Raw genomic sequence first — 10,110 nt, forward strand, 5'->3', positions numbered from 1 at the left:
TTTTATATCCATGAAAGTATTTGAGTTCCTTTGATCTCTTTTATGCATGATTGCTTATAGCCTCGTATTTCTTCTCCGATATTTGGGTTTTGTTTGGCCAACTTGATCTATTTATCTTGCTATGGGAAGAGGTGCTTTGTAGTGGGTTCGATCTTACGGTGTTTGATCCCAGTGACAGAAAGGGAACCGACACATATGTATCGTTGCTACTAAGGATAAAACAATGGGGTCTATCTATACATAGATAGATCTTGTCTACATCATGTCATCGTTCTTATTGCATTACTCCATTTTCCCATGAACTTAATACACCAGATGCATGCTGGATAGCGGTTGATGTGTGGAGTAATAGTAGTATATGAAGGCAGGAGTCGGTCTACTAATCTTGGACGTGATGCCTATATAATGATCATTGCCTGGATATTGTCATGAGTATTTGAAGTTCTATCAATTGCACAACAGTAATTTGTTCACCCACCGTTTGCTATTTTTCTCGAGAGAAGCCACTAGTGAAATCTACGACCCCCGGGTCTCTTTCCCATATTATTTACCTTCACGATCTATTTTATTTGCCTTTTATTTTCAGATCTACTAAACCAAAAATACAAAAATACCTTTTATTTGGCGTTCGATCTATCAATATCTACAATTTTATCTCATGTCCATTTACCAATTTCTGGCACCGTTGCCTGAAAGGGATTGACAACCCCTTTAACACGTCGGGTTGCGAGGATTTGTTATCTGTGTGCAGGGGCTGCTTATGTTGTGTTGCTTGGTTCTCCTACTGGTTCGATAACCTTGGTTTCATATATGAGGGAAATACCTACCGCCGCTGTGCTGCATCATCCCTTCCTCTTTGGGGAAATACCGACGTAGCTTCAAGCGACATCAGGGCGCCCTAGACGGTTGGTGGGGTTCGGAGCTCAATCATTGTGGTGTAAAGCTCCAGGCAACCGTCGGGGTCTCCAATTAGGTTGTGGAGATCACCGCGAGCAATTTGACGGTTCCGGTGACCGCCCCAAGGGTTGCCAAAGTGTGCGGGTTCGGTGACCGACCCCAAGGGTTGCCAGTTGTACGGGTTCGGTGACCGCCCTCAAGGGTCCCTTAGTGGAATCACGACATCTTGCATTGTGCGAGGGCATGAGGAAATTACGGTGACCCTAGTGGCTTCTTGGGGAGCATTGTGCCTCCACACCTCTCCAAACAGAGATTAGCATCTGCAAGGGTGTGAACTTCGGGATACATCATCGTCTCCACGTGCCTCGGTTAAATCTTACCCGAGCCCTTTACTTATGCACTTTACTTCGTGATAACCATATTGCTTCTTGTCATATATCTTGCTATCACCTAGTAGTTTATCTTGCTTAGCATAAGTTGTTGGTGCACATAGGTGAGCCAAGTTGTTGTAGGTTTTGTGCTTGACAAATTAACCGCTAGGTTTATTCCGCATTTGTTCAAGCCTAAACCGTAATTATTTTAAAGCGCCTATTCACCCCCCTCTAGGCGACATCCACGATCTTTCAATTGGTATCAGAGCCTCGTCTCTCTTTATAAGGCTTAACCTCCTAGAGAGTAAGGAGGTCTACTAGGGGTTTAGGATTCTCTGACACTCTTAGTTTCGATGGCACACATTTTTGATGTTTGGGTAATTCGCATTCTTAATCTCTTCAGGGTCATGGACCCAAATTTAGAGCGAATTGTAGATATGGGTTTTTCTCCTTCAAAGGATCCCCAAAGATTATCTTTATAGGATGAGAAAAACTCTTATCTCAATGCTCAAGCTTCTAATGTGCCTTTTGATGCTTTGACCAATGTAGTTATATTTCAACTCATGCCGTTCCGGGATGCTCATGAGTTGTGGACAAAGCTTCAAGATAAATATGGCGTGTCCGAGTTTTGTGGGGATGTTTGTTCTCCCTCCACCTCCGGCCGTGTTGTGTTCTCAACTTATTCTACTTCACCTACACGTGGTTTGCCACAAGGTAATGACATGGTGAGTAGTGGTGTTCCTTGCAATGATGATAGTGGGCTTATTGTTGGTAATCCTTCATCACTTTCTTATTGTAATGCTTCATCTTTGGACTTTAGCACTTCGGGCACTCCAAATGTTTCACATGCTTGTGTTGATAGTCCTTGCATATCATATAGAAATTGCTTGACTAAATCTCATGATGATATGCTTGCTATGTATTGTTGCCATGATAAAAATGCATCTATTTCCTCGATTTGTTGTGCTAACAATGTAGAGGAAACCCAACACCCCATGGAACAAGATGTGGTCTTGAATGGTGCTTCAAGGGATCCTACATCATCATCTATTGCATTTTGCCTTCTGGCCAAGGCTTCAAACACTACAAAACAAAGACACATCCGTGACATTTTGGGCCGAACGAATTTTTTTCCTGTCATACTTATGGCACTTCTATGACGATAATTGTGACAAAACCCGGTATCATCATAGATGTGGTGGGCTCCTACTACTATGACAAAAAATCATGACAGAAAATGGGCTTTTCGTCCCGGGCGGGCCGGAGACGCAGCTGCATGACATTCTTTGGGCCGTCCATGAAGGGAAAAACCGTGGTAGAAGTGAGGGCGAGGAAAATATCGGGGTGTTCCCGGTTACGGTGGGTGGTCGGGGCCGAGCGATGCGCGTTTCTCTGGTACACGCACACGCATGGGTATGAGGCGTTGGGCTCTAACTGAACCCAAGCGAGGCGTTGGGCTCTAACTAAACCCGAGCGATTGCACTGCAGGCTACGCGTTACTGAACCCGAGCAATCGATCGATGGCTGTTAACTGAACCCGATCGAGCGATTCCTTCGCTACTGCTGCTAACTGAAGCCGATTGATGCTGCCTCTGGATAAACAGTGAGAGTTACTAGGGGGTTGGATGAACAGTTCCCGATGGGGTGGGTGAACAGGACCCCGTGGTGTTGCCTCCGGATGAACAGGACCCCGATCGATCGAGCCGGTTGGGGCTGGATGAACAGGACCCCGTGGAGGGCTGGATGAACAGGACCACCCCATGGAGGGCTGGATGAACAGTGGACGGTGGAGGGCTGGATGAACAATAGCCCGTGGAGGGGTGGTTGAACAGGAGCCCGTGGAGAGGGCTGGTTGAACAGTAGCCGGTGGAGTAGTGCGCAGTGGAGGCTGGATGAATAGGAGCCCGTGGATGAACAGTCGCATGTGGAGGCTGGAGGAGGTCGACGGTGGATGAACAGTAGCCCGTGGAGGCTGGAGGGGGTCGACGGTGGAGATGAATAGTAGCCCCTGGAGTCCCGTTTTGCGGTACGCCACACCCCACCCGATGAACAGGACCCCCGTTTCGACCGTAGCGCTCCAACACAAGTCCGTTTCCTCCGTTTTGCGGTACGCCACACCCCTCCCGATTAACAGGACCCGTTTCGACCGTAGGAGGTCCATTTCCTTCGTTTTGCGGTACGCCAGACCCCTCCCGATGAACAGGATCCCGTTTCGACCGTGGCCGGTCGAACACAAGGCCGGTTCCTCCGTTCTGCGGTACGCCAGGCCTCGTTTCCATCGGATGTTCCGTCCAAGCCGGTTGGCTCCCACGCGTTCCGTTGCCTCCTGATGAACACGACGCATTCCGGTGCCTCCCCATGAACACGACGTCGGCGCTGTTTCTCCATTCTGACCCAGCCATGCACACGAGCCCTGGCCGTATGTACGCGCGAGTAGGCGTCCGAGACCCCGCCTGTATGTACGTACGTGGACGTATTTACTTTCTTGCATCCTGGCCGTTGTACGTACGTGTACATGCTATGTGCGCGCCTCTACTACGACACGTGCGTGCCTCTACATCGACCAGTATGTATGTACACGTTCGCGACCAGAATGACAATGCTACGTACGCTTCGACCAGGTGGTCCCGACTGTTAGGCACTTCCTTCCATGCGAAGATGTAGCTGGTGGGTCCCAGCAGTCAGGGGGGCAAATCGTTTTTTTTGCCCGGACGCATTTCCTTGCGTGCGAAGATGTAGGTGGTAGGTCCCAGCAGTCAGGGGGGGAACGTTTTTTTTCGCGAAATACGGTTGCCCGTCCGGTTGGTCCCTGCTGTCAGGTGGAGGAATCATTATTTTTCGCATAATAAGGAGGCACTTCCTTGCTGCGGCCGTGGACCTAGCTGCCAGCCTCTCCACGTACAGTCCACGTCCGGTGGAAGCTGTTCCTTGACCATGTTGACCACGCCGCGCCAAGAGCACTAGGGCGGTGTACAACGTCGAGGCCTAGGAAGGGGACGACATGGAGCCGGGGAAGACGCGGCAATGGATGCCCACGCGTAGAGGAGTATGAGGGTTCACTAGTTCGCTGCGGTGTGAGGCTGCGGTCGCCGCAGAATAACAGGGGGTGTGAGTGAGTAGAGGGATGGCCTGGCCAGCGGTGGGAGTAGTAGGGGGCAGTGAGGCCTCCGCGGAATCACAGCCGGTCACGGGAGGCAGGAGCACGAGGCATGACCAGCGCTGGTTTGGGCGGCTGAAGCAAGAAGACCAGAGGTTGAAGAAGCACTACGGTCGTTGGATGGACATCGTACGGTCACTGGAGCTAGAATCGTGCATATTGACTAAGTTGACAAAGCCCTCCATCCCCGTCAACTTAGTAGGCCCACAAGTCAGCCTACCACTATACTGGGTCCCAGCTAGCAGGGGGGTATTCATTTTTTTGTGCGTAGGAGGCACTTCCTTGCGTGCGAAGATATAGCTGGTGGGTCCGAGCTGTCAGCGGTGGTAACATTTTTTTCATGAAATACATAGGCCCTTTCGGTGGGTCCCAGATGTCAGGTGGAGGAATCATTATTTTGCACGTAATAAGGAGGCATTTCCTTGCGTGCAGCCGTGGACCCAGCTGCCAGCCTCTCCATGTACAATCCACTTCGGATGCATGTCGGTCGTTGACCACGTTGACCAGGCCGCGCCAAGAGCACCAGGGCGGTGGACGACGGCGAGGCCTAGGAAGGGAACGAGACGGAGGCAGGGAAGACTCGACAGTTGTTTCCCATGCGGAGGGGAGTACGACTGTACGAGGGTTTACTGGTTCGTCTGTCGTCGCCGGAGAATAACAGCAAGTGTGGGTGAGTAGAGGGATGGCTAGGCCAGCGATGTGAGTACGGTGAGGCGGTGAGGCCTGCGCAGCAGCACAGCCGGCCGTGGGGAGGAGGGAGCAGGCAGTCCCGCCGGCGCTTGTTTGAGCGGCGGGAGTAGGAAGAGCAGAGATTGAAGAAGCACGACGGCCGTTGGATGGACATCCAATAGTCACTGCTTGTGCGTCAACCTTTTTTTAGGAAAGCCACAAATCTGTGGAAAACAGCATACAACCCATCTGCTATTATTTCTAATAATCTACAGCCCATTTGCTAATTCTTAAGGTTTTTTTGAGCCCATATTCCTTTTGTTAGCAGTACATCCCATATTGTGGCCATGGTTAAAAAATTGTACAAAATTTTGCATATTTCGGTGCGGTCCGAACTGTTTTTAGTCCCGAAATTTCGAGTCACATTTAAACTGATTTAAAAAATAAATGTATATCAATATAAAATCCAACAAATTGTCCACGCATAAAAATCAATGCAATTTAAAATATCAAAATGAAAAATAAATAAATTTGGAACTAATTGCCGGTTTGATGTGTTTAAAAAATGTACAATCCATTTCTCATTACTGATAGACCATTTTCTCGGCCAGCCGAATGAAGCTCTCCTCGTCTTGAAAGATTTGCAGCCCAACTGGCCTGACAAAGCGACTTACTTGGCAAATCGCAAAAAAACTGGGCTATGGTCGTGGACCCACCTGCGGCCATGGACCCAGCTGTCAGCCTCTCCACGTACAGTACTCTTCCGATGGAAGTCGGTCATTGACCACATTGACCACGCCGCGCCAAGAGCACCAAGGCGGTGGACGACGGCAAGGCCTAGGAAGGGGATGACGCGGAGCCGGGGAAGACGCGACAGTGGATGCCCACGCGGAGAGGAGTACGAGGGTTCACTGGTTCGGCTGTGGTGTGAGGCTGTCGTCGCCATAGAATAATAGGGGGTGTGGGTGAGTAGAGGGATGCCCTGTCCAGCGGTGGGAGTAGTAGGGGGCGGTGAGGCCTCCGCGGCATCACAACTGGCCATGGGAGGCAGGAGCACGCGGCATGATCGACGCTAGTTTGGGCTGCTAGAGCAAGAAGACCAGAGGTTGAAGAAGCACTACGGCCGTAGGATGAACATCGTACGGTAACTGGAGCTAGAATCGTTCATATTGACTAAGTTGACAAAGCCCTCCGTCCCCGTCAACTTGGTAGGCCCACAAGTCAGCCTCCCACTATGTTGGGTTCCAGCTGGCAGGGGGAGTATTCATTTTTTTGTGCGTAAGAAGGAGGCACTTCCTTGCGTGCGAAGATAGCTGGTGGGTCCGACCTGTCAGCGGGGGGCACGTTTTTTTGCGAAATACAGAGGCCCTTCCGGTGGGTCCCAGATGTCAGGTGGAGGAATCAAAGACTTGAGAAGGCGTACAGAACAAGCTAGTGTACCAGTAAAGAGACGTTGCTGAGTTTTAGAAAAAAAGAGAGACGTGCTCCCGTAGCTGGTTCGAATCCAAACCTAGACTATGACTATATATGGTGCTATGCTACTCTGCAAGTAATGAAACTGACATATCCAATGTTTGCTTCTCCTCTTCTCTACTTACTCTGCCTAGCATCAGAAGCTCTAGCCGCAACAACCATGTCCGCTGGCTGCTCGTCCACCTGCTCTTCAGCAGGCAACAACCAAATATGCGCCAAGTAGCCACCCGTACCATCGCTTGTGGGCCTCATCACACCCCCGCTGGCACGCGCACCATAGCCGGTTGCTCATCGCAACCCGCTGCCGTTGATGTGGTGCCACTGCTGCAAATCACGTAGAGTCATCCGTCGCATCTCAACCACAATCCTCAACCCTGGTCGAGTCTTCTACAAATGCCCGAATCATGGGGTAATAATATGTTTAAGTGTTGTTCTGCTACTTTCAGTTGCTGATTTTTTTAATAGTTTGGTTGATGATCTTCCAATTTGATTCATGCAGAAAAGGGAAGATTCATGTGATTTGTATTTCTGGGAAGTTGCTGATGTGGGGAGTGCAACTATGCTGATTATTTGGTTAGCCGAGGAATCCCTATACCAGCAGGTTGGGGTGTTGGACAAGTAACTGAAGGAACGGCAGAAGAGGAAGATGCAGAGCAGAAGGTTAAAGATGCAGTTCCTCTGATCATGGCCAAGCAATAGCTGCTGAACGGCCTTGAAAACAATGAGGAGATGAAAGAACTTGTGAAGATAATGGGAAAAATCGATGTGCTCTGTAGGATGATTGTCTCTTTATTTGCAGTGTATGTAGCACTTGTGATGTATTCAGTGGCTATGACATGAGCACTTTGCTGAAATAGTAATGAATGAAACCTGTGTAGCAGGCTGGGCGTAGTGTTTTGAACATCTAATGATTTCTACTAACGGAAATCAGGGGGTATCCCATTTTGCTCATAAATAAATAAATAGCAGAGGCCCTTTGGTAATAAATAAATAAATTAGCAGAGGCCCTGTCGGGTCAGCTTTGTTCTCATTCGAAGACGTCGAGAAAATTGCAGTCCAACAACAAACTATGTAATCAAATTCAAGTTTCACAGCCAAATATGAGTACAACTAAACAACAATGTCATCATGTTTTAGTCGTCATACAATCACCAAACACAAATCAACATACATAACAAGTGATGTTCTCACAGGAAAATACTAAATAACATGTTCATCAGGTTTCAGTTGTCATAGCAAACACAATTTCACATAGTAGATAAAAAACGTCTTCTGACAGCCAAATACGACAAAAGCAATGTAATCATCATCCGCAGCAACAGCGTCAACATCTTTGCCATGTGTATCAGTCTGAATCGTAATACCCCACGGTGTCATCTTCTTCTTCGTCCTCAACGTCCTCAAACGTTGGCTTCTTCTTGATTAACTCTTGTATGTCCACAACACGACAGGCAATCTTTTCGCTGGCGTCATTGACGCGATGGTTCTCAAAGATATTAGGAACATCTTTGTTATCTTGTACATCAGGAGCGGTGTAAGCATCATCTTGTTGTGTAACTTCATTAAACGAATTCCTCTGCTCAAACCTTTGCAATACTGTCCAGTCATCGCTACGTGCAAATGTGTCTTCCAAGAAAAATATCTGTGTTGCTTGATTTGCCAAAATAAAAGGCTCGTTGGTCTGGTACGCCGCCTTGACATTGATGGATTTGAAATAATCATCAGCTCTGGGTTTTGCGATCCTGGAAAACAGGTTATACCAATGACTGCACAACAGAACCACACACCGATGATCCTCAAAACTGGAGATATACTGCAACTGAACAATGTATGTTATGTTAGCATACATTTTAGTTGTATCTTTGTCATACGTATCCGTGCTCATGATGGCACTATTTTGTGTCTTCCTGCCTTCGTCTCGTGTAAGAGTGTTGTAGCGCACATCTCCAACAACGCAAGATTCATAAATTTTTACCCGAGTATCAGGACCCATTGCTAGTGAGTAAAGGGCATCATCAACTGTCTGCCGATCCTCCCGCATCTTCTTAACCTATGGTTAGAAAATAGACAAGCTGATCATCTTATGTATTCAATATATTAAAAAAACTGACAGTGCAATTCAAAAGCTTACATGGCTCTTGAACCATTTGGCAAATCCTGCCATAACCAGTTTGTCAATGTTTCTTGGATCGGCAGTAACTCCTTTTTGTAGATGCTGCACAACATAGTGATCGCGTCAAACATCTAAATATATAAGAATGTGCTGCAGGTTTAGTAGATTATGATGTATAAGCTGCAGTACTTAACACTTGATATAAGGTAGTATCCCAGGACAGTTATTCAACACATACCAAACCATTTTGTCCAAATATTTAGGTTTGTCCTCTTGTCAACTCTTTCCTGTAACTCGAACAGAATAATCGAAAACATTGAGCCCGGGATTGTCTTCATCCACCTCTTTGCTAAGCTGATCAGCTGTTTCAATGTATTTTGAGCAGAATGTCAACGCTTCTGTAGCAATGTAGGCCTCTGCAATGGAACCCTCGGGTCTAGCTCTATTCCTAACATAGCCCTTGAAAGTGCCTAGCCGCCTTTCAATAGGGCACATGCAGCCATACTGTACTGGACCTCTAAGTAGTGCCTCATCAGGTAGATGAACAGCCAAATGCACCATCACATCAAAGAAGGCTGGAGGATATATCTTCTCAAGGTCACATAGGATAGTTGGTATCTTGTCTCTAAGACGCTCCAAAGCATCTATCCTGATATTTCTACTGCAGAGTTCCCTAAAGAATTGTCCCAACTCTGCAACTGCTCTGTATAAGTCAGGGCGGCCCAATCCTCTAAGGATAACAGGTAAACCCCTTTGAAGTAGGATGTGGCAGTCATGAGTTTTCAACCCTTGTACCTTATTTCCATCTACACTGACTCTCTTTTCAGGGTTGGAAGCAAATCCATGTGGGAATCTCACACGTGACAGGACCTCGCAGAATTCTTTTCTTTTTACCTTGTCCAAGACGTACACAGCTGGTGCCATATCCCGTGGTTTACCTTCATCTTGCACCTGTAAATTCTGTCTGATACCCAGGTGTGTCAAATCAATCCTTGATTTTAAGGTATCTTTCGTCTTGCCTTCAATATTAAGAAGTGTGCTGATAATGTTGTCACATATATTTTTCTCGATGTGCATCGCATCAGGATTATGCCGCAGATCCAAATATTTCCAGTACTCCAAGTCCCACAAAGTGGACCTGCGGGTAAACAATAATCTCTCTTCTGCCCTGCCACGCTTCCTTTTCCCGCTACCATTACCAGGATGGTTTCCTGGTGTAATATGCCCGACCTTCTCTAATTCCACTTGCAACTCATCGACGGTGAGCCTCTTTTGCGCATCACGGTTTTCATGCTTTCCATTGAACACATGTCTTTAGTATTTTCTAGGATGCGGCTTGTCCTTGGCAAGGAAACGACAGTGTCCAATGTAACAGATCTTGCTAAGTATTGCATATGATAGAGGATTCCTGTCACGGCGAACACATGCAT

Source organism: Triticum dicoccoides, chromosome 2A (assembly GCF_002162155.2).
Source record: "Triticum dicoccoides isolate Atlit2015 ecotype Zavitan chromosome 2A, WEW_v2.0, whole genome shotgun sequence".
Lineage (NCBI taxonomy): Eukaryota > Viridiplantae > Streptophyta > Magnoliopsida > Poales > Poaceae > Triticum > Triticum dicoccoides.